General features: G+C 44.1%; 1 protein-coding gene across 11 annotated transcripts in view; it reads left to right on the top strand.

Annotated features, from left to right (window-relative positions):
* The window catches only part of ptprk (protein tyrosine phosphatase receptor type K), a 575,861-nt gene that overhangs the window by 389,383 nt on the left and 171,703 nt on the right, over nt 1-14,775 (top strand). The gene's annotated exons all lie outside the window — the stretch shown is intronic.

The raw sequence follows: 14,775 nt of genomic DNA, 5'->3' as shown, positions 1-14,775 counted from the left end.
AAATATTATGACTTACATCGTTTGTCATAGTTATAGTCAAAAATATGTTAATTCTGCTAACTTTGTCGTGCTCAGTGAATTGGGAAATTAACTAATTTCAGAGGCAGTTTATACAGTATTGTGCATTGTCAATCTTTCTTGCAAAACGAATGATGGTCTGAAAATTTGGTATTTGAAAATTGTGATATTGGGTTTGGTGACATTGGATGAACATATGTTATCAGGCTGCTGACCTTTGTGCTGTTATTTGGGGGGGGGGGACTGAGAGGGCAGGGCAGTAGTGGGTTGTTTTGGATAATGAGTGGATGGATTAATAGAGAGATCGTAAATCAAAGTTTTTTGGAAGGCATGAAAGGCCTCAAAACCTACAGAGACATCAAAACATAATGCCGTGGTGACTGGGGGAAGAAACATCAATGTCTAATGTTGAATTGGAGTTGGTGAGAGAACCATCAGTGTCTCTTTCTACCTGCGGGAGGGATTCAAATGATTATTCCCTGAGTCTAGATGGGAGGTCGGGTTATTGAAAATGGATCCGTGACTGAAACTTTGAGTTGGTGATGGAGATAAACAGAGCATTGTTTCATGGGTGAGTTGTTCGGGGTGGATTTGGACCCTTGGGTGTCAGACAGAGAGTTTTTCAGGACCTTGTGGGAGCTGGGTCTTGAGGCAAAGTGGGGAATCAACAGACAGGGTTCACAATATGGGATGCATGGGATTAACATGAGTGTGCCTTTCCCAGAACCATCACAAGATCCAAGTTACCCTGCAAAGTTCCAAATGAGCACTGTTTGCAAAATGAATGTATCCCTTGCACTGCAGATGGGATAATCACCTCAGGGGTACAAAGATATGCTCACAATTGCCAAATATCCAGAGTTATGTTTAAAGATCCAAAAATGATAATTTTGTATCACACAACAGAAGAACATTTTCTGCAACATGACTCTGAAGCGAATTGTATTACAATTTAATTTCTAGGCTGACATTCTTAAAATGAATTCTGGATATGCATTGCAGTCATCAATAAATGTGATTACTAGTTAGATTGGCTAAGGCTTAAGATTATAGACAAAATCGTATTGACAACATTTAAAAAAATTAGGTGATGTTGAAATACTATAATGGCCAACCAGCATTTGAATTAAGTGAACCCTTCAGTGAACCTGTCGCTATATGTCCTCCATCGACTCTGTCCAGGGAGCCCGACAGTCCTTTCAGGTTAGGCAGAGGTTCACTTACACCTCCTCCAACCTTATCTACTGTATCTGTTGTTCAAGATGTGGACTCTTATACATCGGCGAGACCAAACGCTGACTGGGCGAGTGTTTCGTGGAACACCTTCGCTCAGCCCGCATGAACCAGCCTGATCTCCCGGTTGCTGGACACTTTAATTCTCCTTCCAATTCCTACACAGACCTTTCTGTCCTTGGTCTTCTCCATTGTCAGAGTGAGGCTAAACGCAAATTGGGGGGAACAGCATCTCATATTTCCCTTGGGCAGCTTACAGCCCAGTGGTATGAATATTGATTTCTCTCACTTCAGGTAGCCCCGGATTTCCTCTCTCTCTATCCTTCCCCCACCCAAGTCACACTAGCTTCTCATTTTCACCCTACAAACAGCTTACAATATCCTGTTTCCTTTATCATTGTAACTTTTTTGCATATCTTTCATTCATTGTTCTTTATCTCTCCACATCACCATCTATTTTTATCTTTTCCCTTATCCCTGGAGAAAGTCTCGACCCGAAACGTCACCCATTCCTTCTCTCCAGAGATGCTGCCTGTCCTGCTGAGTTACTCCAGCGTTTTGTGTCTAACCCTGATGGAAGTTAGGGAACTGACGACAGGAACGTTGAAATAGTTAATTATATATTGTGAATATTTGAGAAGTGGTCTTATGCTACAGAAAACTGGCAACTATGTGGTTATTATCAGGAACTAAAAATGACTTTGATTTTCAACTGGAGTTTGGTGCTTTAACCTGTGGTCATTTAATATAGCCCACTCCTTCCCTTCTCACTCCGGCAACAGCACAAACACAAGCAGTCTTATAGCATGAGCCATATAACAAAGATGTTAGGGCAGAAGGCCAAATTCCTGGTCAAAGTTTGTTTCATGGAATATTTTAAAGAAAGGAAAAGCAGAGGCAGTGTTTGGAAGCATAGCAGCAGAATCTACATGCAGCAGTTACAGAGCAATTAATCAAAAGATGATCAAGACACCAGAATTACAAGGACAATAATGTTTTACTTCGGAGTCACGTGAGTGACTACGTGAAGAAGGGCCGTCCGTCTGCGGGCGCATCATTACGTCTGAACGCAACGTGCGATGGAGTGGCAGAGGCACTGCGTCCTCCCAGGCCGTTAGGATGGCAGGTAAGGAAAGTTGAATCACTTACCTGCATTCTTTCGGGCTTGAAACTTTTTGTAGTTTCAGGGCCCAGATGTCAAGGATACGGTCCGCGGGGAAGTCGGCTGCCGAAGACCGCAGCATTTCCCAGTAGCGGGCAACGGTGTTTCCCGACACAGCGCCGGCAACAGAACCGGCAGGAAACTTGTTGCAGGAGGAGAGCGCCGTTGGTGGTCCTGCAGTACGGGAAAATCCACCCGCAAGTCAAATAACCCATTGACTCAGAAGAGTCCGGGGAGGGAAAGGTATACCCTCCCTCAACGGAGAATGTCTGAGGACGACTCTCCCACATAGGAGCAACCTTTTGGAGAAGTTGCTCCAACAATGACCTGCTCTAAGGAGAGAGCTGTGTCAGCCCGGTCCTACAGCAGCAGGCAGTACCGGGAGCCTCGCATAATGGGGCAACTAAATGTCTACCCCATTGGAGGGGGAAGTACATATGGAAGAAACCACTCTGAATCAGAGTACAAAAGCAGGGGGGGGGGGGGAAACATTCCCAGGGACAAGCAGAAGAAAGGAAGTAAGTAAGTAACTTTTACTTATATAGCACTGTTTAAGTTAACTTGCACCAAAGAGCTTTACATAAAATAAATAATATGCACAAAAGAAAATAAATACTTCTGCAATCATCCAGGTTCCACTGGGTGCTTCCCTGGATAGAGATCTAGAAAATGTCTCCTGCTCTGAGGAGAGGAGCATTCACGGTCAGTTTCAGTCTGACCCAAAGCAAGAATCTCATTTAGGCCCGCTGGAGGGGCCATGTCAGCGCAGGTATCCTCAGGCAGTGGCGTAGGGTGGGTTTTGAGCGCCCAGGGCAGTTTAAAGTTTTGCGCCTCCTCATTAGCGCGGGGGGGGGCGGCGGCGGCGACTGGGGGGGCGGCAGCAGCAGTGACAGCGGCGGCCTGGCCACGGAGCTGGGGCGGCGACCTGGCCTTGGAGCGGGGACAGCGACAGCGGCGGCCTGGCCTCGGAGCAACAATTTTTTTGCGCCCCTAAAAATTTAGCGCCCGGGGCAACCGCCCCACTGGCACCCCCACGCTACGCCACTGTCCTCAGGGGCCTGCGGCAGCACCTGTTTTCAGGGCTACCTACAAATCTCACTCTCAATGGAGGGGAGTGTGAGTGATCAGTCGGTAACTGATCTCGAATTACAATACTATACAATACCATTTATTCAGACCCAGCCTGTCTGAATGACTACCGTCCGGTGGCCCTTACCTCGGTAGTCCTGAAATGCTTTGAGAGGCTGGTGAAGAAACACATCTGCGCCTTCCTCCCTCGGAACGTGGACCCGTTGCAGTTCGCATACCGTCCGAACAGATCCACGGACGATGCGGTCTCCCAGGTCTTGCACACCGCTCTCTCCCATCTGGACAGCCAGAAGGGGGGCTATGTGAGGATGCTGTTCATAGACTACAGTTCAGCCTTCAACACGATAGTCCCCACCAGACTGGCCGGGAAGCTAATGGAATTGGGACTCAACACCTCCCTGTGTGCCTGGGTCCTGGACTTTCTCACCGCCAGGCCCCAGGTAGTCAAGATGGGAGGGAATACATCGAAGTCCCTCACCCTGAGCACAGGATCGCCCCAGGGTTGCGTCCTCAGCCTCCTATTGTACTCCCTGTACACACATGACTGTGTGGCTAGGTTCAGCTCCAACTCAATAATTAAGTTTGCTGATGACACTGTGGTGGTGGGCCTGATCTCAGACAACGACGAGAAGGCCTACCGGGAGGAGGTGGCTGGTCTAGCACTCTGGTGCCAGGATAACAGCCTCCTCTTGAACATCAAAAAAACTAAGGAGCTGATCATGGACTTTAGGAGGGCACATCATCCGAGGACGTACACTCCATTGAGGATAAATGGGGATTTTGTGGATAGGGTGAACTGTTTTAAATATCTGGGAGTCCACATCTCCGAGGATATGACATGGGCATCACACGCCTCAGCACTCGTGAGTAAGGCAAGGCAGCGCCTTTACCACCTCAGGCAATTGAGGAAATTCAGAGTGTCTCCGAGGATCCTCCAGTGCTTCTACGCAGCGGTGGTGGAAAGCATCTTGTCCGGGAACATTACCATCTGGTTTGGGCATTGCTCTGCCAAGGACACGAAGGCTCTGCAGAGAGTAGTGCGTTCAGCCGAACGCACTATGGGAACTTCACTTGCCCCCCTGCAGGTACTATACATCAGGAGGTGCAACTCCAGAGCCAACAATATCATGAGAGACCCCTTCCACCCCTGCAACGGACTGTTCCAGCTGCTACGTTCAGGCAAACGCCTCCATTGCCATGCGGTGAGAACGGAGAGGTTAAGAAGGAGTTTCTTCCCAGAGGCCATTCGGACTGTAAACGCCTATCTCACCAGGGACTAACTCTACTGAACGTTTTTCCTTCCATTATTTATTATGTAAAAGAATATGTGTGTTATGATTGTGTTTATAGTTTGTTTGGTTGTTTGGTTGTTTGTCTTTTGCACAAAAGTCCGCGAGCATTGCCACTTTCATTTCACTGCACATCTCGTATGAGTATGTGACAAATAAATTTGACTTGACTTGACTTGACTTATTTGTCATTCGAACCTCACATAACGTTCAAACGAAATTTGGTTTCGAGATCAGTAGGTAACTGATCTCGAATTAAAGTATGAACATACTGAAGCGCATGCATATGGCCTCAAGAGACAGCAGTTGGCAGAATATCTGCACAATGCCGGCAAGGGAACAGCGCTATCAGGGTGACTTTGGAGAAACCAGCCGCCGAATCCTCTCTTCAGGTAAGACCAGAAGAAGGAAGCAAAAGCTGTCGGACCAATCAAGGTACCAACGACAAGCAAACTTCATCAGTAGGTGACAACACACCCCACACCTCCATAGAGGGTAAGCAGTTCACTGAAGCCGGTGGTAGCTTGAAAGCTGGGCATGGAAATATGATCAGTCGTCTTTCAAGGCAGACTCAGAATTATGGCCAGAATTGTCCGACAAGGCAGGCTCAGTATGATAAGGTTTTCAGATCAAGACCCAAACAGAGGTCAGGAGAAACATGGAATCCACACTTCCTACCAGTCCAACTCCCAATCAAGGAGAGAAAAGGAACCCGCATCAGGGGCCTTTGGGCTTACCACAAGACCACCGGTAGCCATGGAGGTAGTTGGGTCTGGGTTTACTGAAACAAGGGCTTGTGGACCAGTTACATGTTGGTAATTTTACTCTTGTGTTTTTGTTCAAAATGACAATAACATGAATTTCAGATCTGGTTTTAAAAAACAGATAACAACATGTGATTATTTTTTACTGCACAACATACATAGGTTCCAAGCAGACTTGGAACTCGGACCGGAATTGTCTTCAAGGCAGGCCCAGTATTTTGGGCAGGATTGCCTACCAGGACAGGTGACAGATGGAGGATGTCACTTCATCCAGGTTTAACTCATTTGTGCAGTACAGACTTTTAGAAACAGCAATTTTTTGTTACGGTCTAACTACTGTTTTATAGGAGCTTCCTATAAAATGGTCACATGGCATGCATCAACCTCAAAGATGCATACTATTCAGTGTCTATTCATTAAGAGCAGGAGATATTTGAAATTTAACTGGATGGCATGGCTCTGCCAAATGGGTTGACATCAGCTCCTAGACTATTGACTAAACTACGGAAACCAATTCTGGGACTACAAAGGTCTCAAAACCACATAGTAATGGCATATTTGGAGGACATTTTCATTTTGGAGTCACCAAGAATTGGCAGAAGCATCAGTCAAGCAAACCAAAACCCTGTTTTAAAGAATTGGTTACCTCATGCATCCAGTTAAATCAAAATTGACACCTACAAGGGTAATTGATTAACTAGAATGTACTATCAAAAACAGTAAATATGTTGGTGACTTTGCCTAGGGGCAAACGACTATATTAATTAAACCTGCAATGACCTGATAGTCAAATTCTAGCCATCTATCAGGCAAACAGCGAGTGTAATTGGCAAATAGTAGCTGCATTCCCAGCAGTACGGGCATTTGCATTACCAGAACTTACAGCAAGCAAAGGAACGAACACTCAGATTACATGCAGGCCGAATTGGCAAACTATGGATTGCCAGCAGAGGCCATTGTTGAATAACTATGGTGGATAACGAATGGGAGACAGCTCAGGGAAATTTTGCTCGAAAGCCATCGAGGGTTCTTCAGACCTATGCAAGCGGCTAAGGATGGGGAGACACCAACACAGTCTAAAGCTGTGGGGGCAGATGGAATGAGCAGGAGTCTGTAATTCCCCAACACATGGAATCAATTACCCAGAATTGTTGGGGACACAATATGGACTCAAGGTTCTCTGTAGCGATATGCAACCGGTGCTTGTTCAAATTCAGATTGATAACACCACTGCGGTGGCATATATCCATTAACAAGGGTGGTGTAAAATCTGTATCTTACGACAGATTGTCGAACCTCAGTTGGCACTGGTGTATCGAGAGGAATATTTGGGAAATCTACGAGGTAGATATAACACGGTGACAGATGCTGGATCACGAATGTTTAATAACAACACAGAATGGATGTTGAATCAGACAGTATTTAACAAAATAACTACACGATTTGGCATACCAGATGTTGATCCGTTTGCATCTAGACTAACCATTAGTTACCCAGATATGTGTCCTGCGAGCTGGATCCAGGAGCAAGGCAGTGGATGCTTTCTCCCTCAATTGGGAAGGAATGTTTATGTATGCTTTCCGCCAATTTGTCTCACAAACCGATGCTTGACAAAAATCAAGCAAGACTAAGCCACAGGCATATTGGTAGTGCCAGATTGGCCTACTCAAGCCTGGTCCCCAAAAATTTTGGGAATTATAGTCCAGCCAGTAATGGCTGTACCCAAGAGCAGGGATCTCCTAGTGAACCCAGTTACAGGGAGCAATCATCCACTACATGAACGTATAACTTGTTGGTCTGCAGATTCTGAGGAGGCCATTTCAAGGCATAGGACTGTCCGAACAAATACAACACAGTTCGGATAACAGATGTCTTGGAGTTCCTATCAACTGTACTATAACTATAAACTAAGTTATAGTGCATCTATAGTGCCAGAGGCGCACTCTCCTCTAATCTGATGCCGGAAGCAGGGCACAGTTCGATAGGAACGCACCCCTTTACAACAAAATTCATGAAGGGAATTTACAATTTAAGACCTCCAAGGCCAAGGTACACTGACACATGGGATGTGAGCGTGGTACAAACCCTACTTTGACAGTGGGGACCGCCTATAACTAACCCTGAAGGTGGTATGTTGACAAAGAGTCCAGACACTGCAAAAGCTACGGTTGGACTACATGACCACCAATATGAACACCATAACATTCCTAATCAGGAACCAGATAAAACAGAGCAGGCCAGGAATGCCAGGGATGGAGATCCAGTTCTTGGCATATCCAGAGGACCAACGGTTGTGTGGGTGGTAACATACTAACACCACTATCTGAGAGTTACGGAGAACCTCAGAGGCTCAGAACAATCGGTCCTCATCAGCCATAAAAAAAATAAAAATAAAATAAAAATATTTAAAAAAACACACCAAAATGTGTCAACTCAAACCATCTCCAGATGGTCAAAAGAGGTAATGGCGGTAGCAGGAGTAAACATTTATATGGTTAAATCTCACTCCACCAGGGCTGCATCTACGTCGGCGGCAAGAGCTATGGACGTGCCCCTTGACGACATCCTAGTGGCTGCAGGATGGACGAATGAAATAACAAACCCATAACCGGACTGGGGGTGTTTGCACGTACCATTTTAAGTTCTGTCCCTTAGTTTCCCCCCCAAGGTTGGGAGGGGTAACTTTTTAAAAAAATTTCTTTCATTTAAAGCATCAGTTTCTTTACTTAACTACGTAATGTCTGAATGCTTTAATTGATTACACGCATCCATGGTCAATCCATTCAGTGTGTGACGCCTGGATTCGTAACCGGCGTAAAATCACAGAGCTTTGAAATCTTCACGTAGTCACTCACGTGACTCCGAAGTAAAATAGTAAGATTAAACGAGAACTTACCAGTTTGAAGTTTGATCTTGATTTTATGAGGAGTTACGATGAACGATTACGTGCCCACCGCTCCCACCCTCATACTATCAAGGTCATATGGAAGTTCTAGTTTCTTCACAATCTTACTATTCTCAGGTCTTCTTTTTATCTGTGATTTAACACTGCTGCTTTGAAGATTGACGCGCACGCAGACGGACGGCCCTTCTTCACGTAATCGCTCATCGTAACTCCTCATAAAATCAAGATCAAACTTCAAACTGGTAAGTTCTCGTTTAATCTTACTATTTTGTTGTGTTACGAAGCTATGGAAAGGTATGGATAATAGTGGTACTTGAATACAAACTTGGGGCATTTTAACATCGTGGGTTAGTTTAACCAAGGGTCAAAGTAGGATATGATGATAAAGAAACTAGGACTTGCTGTGATAGGACATAGACAATAGAGTTTGAATGATCAAAGTCTGGAATACAGGCAAATAGCCTGATAACACAGAAACATTGAGCGCGTGCCATTGATTGGATCGACTAGAATGGACACAATTGTATTGAGCTAGATAATAAATAAATTCTGAAGCAGAATGACTGAAGCAGTTAAAACTTGAAAAGAGTGGATCATATTTGGGTTCCGGTCATAATGATGCTGTAACTGGGGAAAAAAACGATAGGGGGAAGGAAGTGTGAAATTGAAAGGGAGTTCTGGATCTGGAGGCAGGTACATTTTATCCCAGAGAGAATTACTTATCTGTAATATTTCCAATGCAGTTTACATTTCAATTAATTGAACAACTTTCTGGTTTAAGAAAAAAAAAGACACAAAGAGCTGGAGTAACTTAGCAGGTAGACAAAAATGCTGGAGAAACTCAGCGGGTGAGGCAGCATCTATGGAGCAAAGGAAATAGGCAATGTTTCGGGTCCAGCATTTTTGTCTACCTTCGATCTTCCAGCATCTGCAGTTCCTTCTTAAACACGGAGTAACTTAGCAGGTTAGTTAGCATCTCTGGAAAACATGGACAGGTGATGTTTTGGGTTGGGACCCTTCTTCAGACTTACTGGTTTAAGATCTTTGCTGGAAGTGGTATACTGTAATGTAAGTAGAGTTGTTTTGAAGTTCATCTCAGCTAATCATTTGCATTTTCTGCATTACAAATCCTGTCTGCATTCTATTGATGTTGCAAAGGCATATTTTAACTTTGTGATGTCTCAAAGGATAGTACTCATGATGCTGAATGTCTGCATGTCCACCAATTTGTCTTCACTTCCAAAGCCTCAACTTAAGCGAAAAGTCTGTAATGTGGGACTATCATATGCAACTCTCTGATCAATTGAAAATTGTCAAGATGTGCAGTCAGTACATAATTATAGACTCCAGCAATTTCCTGAGACCAGATGTTAGACCAACTGGTCTACAATTCCCTAGTTTCTCTTTCTCACCTTTTTTTTAATAAGATACCAGCCGTGATATATGCATATTTCTACTCCAAAGAATAGTTTGTGAATTGAATAAACAAAATTGGAGATTATGATTGGGCATCGCTTCTGCTGCCTGCTTCCTTCAAATCCCTGTAATGCGAATCATCTAGCTTTGTTGATTTTTTGCTTTTGAATGCCATTGTTGTCTGCCTTTTTCAATTTGCATATAAATTGAGGTTAGTGCAGTCTCTGACTCAGTATTAGTTTCCTTGAGTTGTCCAGCATGCTATTATTTTACTCCACCATAGATACGGATACATTCTTTTTTATTGTCACTCAAAAGTCACTCAAAGCGCTGGAGTTACTCAGCAGGTTAACCCACTGAATTGCTTCAACAGTTTGTGTCACACCTGTATTTTGTAGTTACACCCATTTTAATTCCTGACAGAATAACCAAGCTATCAGCAGGCAAGTGTTGCCAGCAGTAGTATCCTCATTCCTTAAGGGAGCGACGTCTACTATTCATTGCAAATATGCTACATTGCTTTTGATGGCCTGCTCTAGTTCATTGCCATGATCAATTAACCGAGTTTTTCAGCACTCGCCCAATGAAGCTGAGTGTTATTTTTCATCTGAGGATACACCAGCAATTGTAAGAATTGCTTGCAACCTATGTTACTATTCCCAGTAGCTAGATCTCCATTCTTGCATTCCAATCCCTCTATTGTGATTTAAAACAATTTCAACAAGAGAAGGATGATGAGTCAAATCACCATTTAACAGCATTCTTTTGGCAGAGTTAAATGTATTTTTTAAACATTGGATGAGGATACATGTAGCAATCTTCAACCAGCTGAATCTATCTGCATTATGAAAATTGCAGACTGTCTCACTCAAATGGTAATCAGAAATGTCAGACTGTTTTGGAAGCAAATCCAAAGGCTACTTTGACCCATGAAGTGGATGATGGTAGCTTCCTGGATCAAAAGAAAAACAGGTATGAATTGTAGAATCAGGACAGTGTGATTACAGCATCAGAACTACCCAAAGTTAACTTTCTCTTTTGAGTTTAATTTTATGTAGTCACACAGCATGGAAACAGGCCGTTTGGCCCAACTTACCCATACCGACCAAGATGCCCCATCTACTATAGTCCTACCTGCCCATGTTTTTCCCATATCCCTCTAAACCTTTCCTATCTATGTACCTGTCCAAATGCCTTATAAATGCTGTTATAGTTTCTGCCTCAACTACCTCATGCAGCAACTCAATCCATATACCCACCCCCCTCTCTGTGGAAAAAGTTGTCCCTCAGCTTTCTGTTAAATCTTTCCCCTCTCACCTTAAACCTATGTCCTTTCTTCTTGATTCCCCTACTCTGGGCAAGAGACTCTGTGCATCTTCCTTATCTATTCCCCTCACGATCTTATACATGTCTATAAGATTATGCCTCATCTTCCTACACTCCAAGGAATACCATCCTAGCCTGCCCAACCTCTCCTGATAGTTCAAGCCCTCAAGTCCTGGCAACACCCTCGTAAATCTTTTCTGCACTCTTTCCACCTTAACATCTTTCCTATTACAAGAACTATTTCCTATTACTAAAACAGAACACATTACTCCAGATGTGTTCTCACCAGCGCCTTGTACTGCTGTAACATAATATCCCTACGTCGATATTCATAACCTTGACTGATGGCCAATATGCCGAAAGCCTTCTTGACCACCGTATCTACCTGTGGCACCTCTTTCAAGGAACTATGTTCCCGTACTCCTAGATCCCTCTACTCGACAACACTCCCAGAGCACCTGCTAGGTCCTCTAAGGTTGGACATCCCAAAATTCAACATCTCATATTTATCTGCATTAAACTTCATTAACCATTGCTCTGCCCACTTGCTCAACTGATCAGAATCCTGCTGTAACCATTGATATTCATCTTCGTTATCTACAATACCATCCACTTGATATGTTTGATCTCCATAAACCTATGTGTAAATAGTTTTGTGAATGTTTAACAATATTAAAAATAAAGGATTCCATAACTATCCTGCCACAGGATGTATAACAAAAAATGCTGGAGTAACTCATCGGGTCAGGCAAAAAAATCCTCGGGGACATTGATATGCAATAATTCAGGTCAGAACTATTCTTCAGATTGAAGGATATGGATAAGCAATGTTTGAGTTGGGACCCTTCTTCAGACTTGACCTGACCTGAAACATCGCCTATATGTGTAGGAAGGAACCGCAGTTGCTGGTTTAAACCAAAGATAGACAAAAAATGCTGGAATAACTCAGCGGGACAGGCCGCATCTCTGTAGAGGAATGGATGATGTTTCTGAAGAGGTCTGAAGAAGGGCCTCGACCCAAAACATCACCTATTCCTTCTCTCTAGAGATGCTGCCTGACCCACTCAGTTACACCAGCAATTTGTGCACGATTGCAGCATCTGATCTTTCTTGTCTCCAATATTCAGGAAGTGACTCTGGTAGCGAGCTGAAATATCACCTATTCCTTCTATCATTAAGTCTGAAGAAGGGTCTCGACCCGAAACATCACCCATTCCTTCTCTCCAGAGATGCTGCTTCCTCCAGAGATGCTGAGTTACTCCAGCATTTTGTTTCTATCTTCAGGAAGTGACAGATGTCTGATTCCTGCTATGTGCCGCTTCTCCAGCCTTTCCATATGTTATCATTGTCGCAGATGGAAGGGATTTCTGATATTGATGTTCAGCCTGCCAATGCGAGCTCAATTGTTGAGAGAGGCCAAGAAATGGCAGTCAGCAGCTACATTTAAAAAACTAACCAGTTAAATAATATCTATATTACTAAAAGTAAGATCTTGACCGCTTTTGACTCACTGTGATGTGATTTCCGAGAGAACGCCGCCACTTACGGACGTCATTTTTGGCCACCTCATTCAGAGCCCCCCTCCGCCAGAATGGACCCGAGGATTTTTCCCATCGATGAAAAATTAGAGAGATATTAATGTTTAAAATGTTTTTGCCATTCCCTCTGCTGCCCCGGCTGGTGAGATGGGGGAGGGACTATAAAACCCGGAAGGGTTGTGCCTCACTCAGCCTCTGCAAGATGGAGGAAGTGAGAGGGTCACATCTCTCTGAGCTTTGAATAACACTGAACACATGCCTACTCAACTGTGAGTGCCCTTAATGTGGTTTGAACATGAAAATATGATTGGTTTGAAGTAAAAAGGCACTGCAAATGGTTGTTTGGGGGGTTTGGTTTGAAGTAAAAAGGCACTGCAAATGGTTGTTTGAGGGGTTTGGGTTGAAGTAAAAAGGCACTGCAAATGGTTGTTTGGGGGGTTTGGGTTGAAGTTAAAAGGCACTGCAAATGGTTGTATGGGGGGTTTCGGTTGAAGTGAAAAGGCACTGCAAAGGGTTGTTTGGGGGTTTTGGGTTGAAGTAAAAGGCACTGCAAATGGTTGTTTGTCTAAACTTGACAACTTCCTGTTTGCACTATATTGATTTTAGATAAAACGCTACCACTTACGGCTGTGATTTTTGGCCATCTTACTCAGTCCCCCTCGCTCATCAGGTGCAGAGAATTCTTCCCATCAATGAAAAATAAAAGTGTTATTAGTGTTTAAAAAATGTTGAGAATCTCTCCCTTAACAATCACGCCATGAAGGCCACACCTTTTCCGGTGGGAGGGGGAGGGATTATAAAACCCGGAAGTGTGGGTGTGGCTCAGTGTCTGCATGATGGGGGAGGGAGATGTCACAACTCTGTCTGAGCTTTGAATCAACTGAACACACTGAATGTCTACTGAACTGTGAGTGTGGTGTTTTGTGTCGTTTTATGGTGGATTTATGGTGGTTTCACCCTGCTTGAAATGGTATGGAACTGCATTTGAATGTTGTGGCCTTGCACCCTGCATAAAATGGTATGAAACTGCATTTGAATGTGGTGTCGTTGCATCCTGCATGAAATGGTATGAAACTGTATTTGAATTTGGTGGCCTTGCATCCTGCTTGAAGTGGTATGAAACTGCACTTGAATTTTGTGGCCTTGCCCCCTGCTCGAAGAGTTAAGAAACTGCACTTGAATTTGGTGGCCTTGCAGCCTGCTTGAAATGGTAGAAAAATGGATTTGAATTTGGTGGCCTTGTAATCTGCTTGAAATGGAATTTCAAGGAATAGCCATGAGTCAACTGCCAGCCCACCAGCCGTGAGTGAGCTGCCAGCCCACCAGCCGTGAGTGAGCTGCCAGCACATCAGGCTTGAGGGACTGAGCTGCCAACCCAAGAATCCATTTGGCCCACAATGTCCATACCAGCCCTCTGGAGACCAGTAGTCCCCTGCAGCCAACAACACCCATACCAGCGCTCCAGAAAGCCCCCCCCCCCCCCTCTCACTGGCCACCAATATTGGAATTTGTGGAGAGGTGAAATATTGCATCGGGGGACCAGCCCTCCTGTGTGAACATGAGACACAACGGGTCCCACTTAGTCTAGTTTAATATAAAAGTAGAAATTTGCTTTGCAATGGTATATTTCCAAATCAGTCGTAGCATTTAAAAGTAGTGAACTCAGAAACTATCCTTTCCGTTTCTAATACAAACAATGCCCCCATTTCAATGTTACCATCTAATTTGGCTCACAAGTCATCACCTTACCCAGTGTTGTCCATGGCAAGAAGCATCTTCTGCACACCTCTCATGACCTCCTTCAAACTATCCACCATCAAAGTTATTATTTTAACACATTCGTGACTCTCCATTATCTCACCCGTCCATGCATTCCCACCTTTTCTAAGATTAAAAAATCGCCAGGGACTCTGTTCCTTCGTGCATGCCTCCTTAGGTGTTCCAAAATGACTCAGTCCCAGCATTGGTCACATTGAATTTCCCCCAAATTTTGACCAATTATGCAGGGCTGCTAACATTGGGTGAGAGTTGAGAG

The sequence above is a fragment of the Amblyraja radiata genome, chromosome 5, assembly GCF_010909765.2.
Source record: "Amblyraja radiata isolate CabotCenter1 chromosome 5, sAmbRad1.1.pri, whole genome shotgun sequence".
NCBI lineage: Eukaryota > Metazoa > Chordata > Chondrichthyes > Rajiformes > Rajidae > Amblyraja > Amblyraja radiata.
The sequence above is the reverse complement of the archived record's forward strand: the minus strand, read 5'-3'. Positions and strand labels throughout refer to the sequence as shown.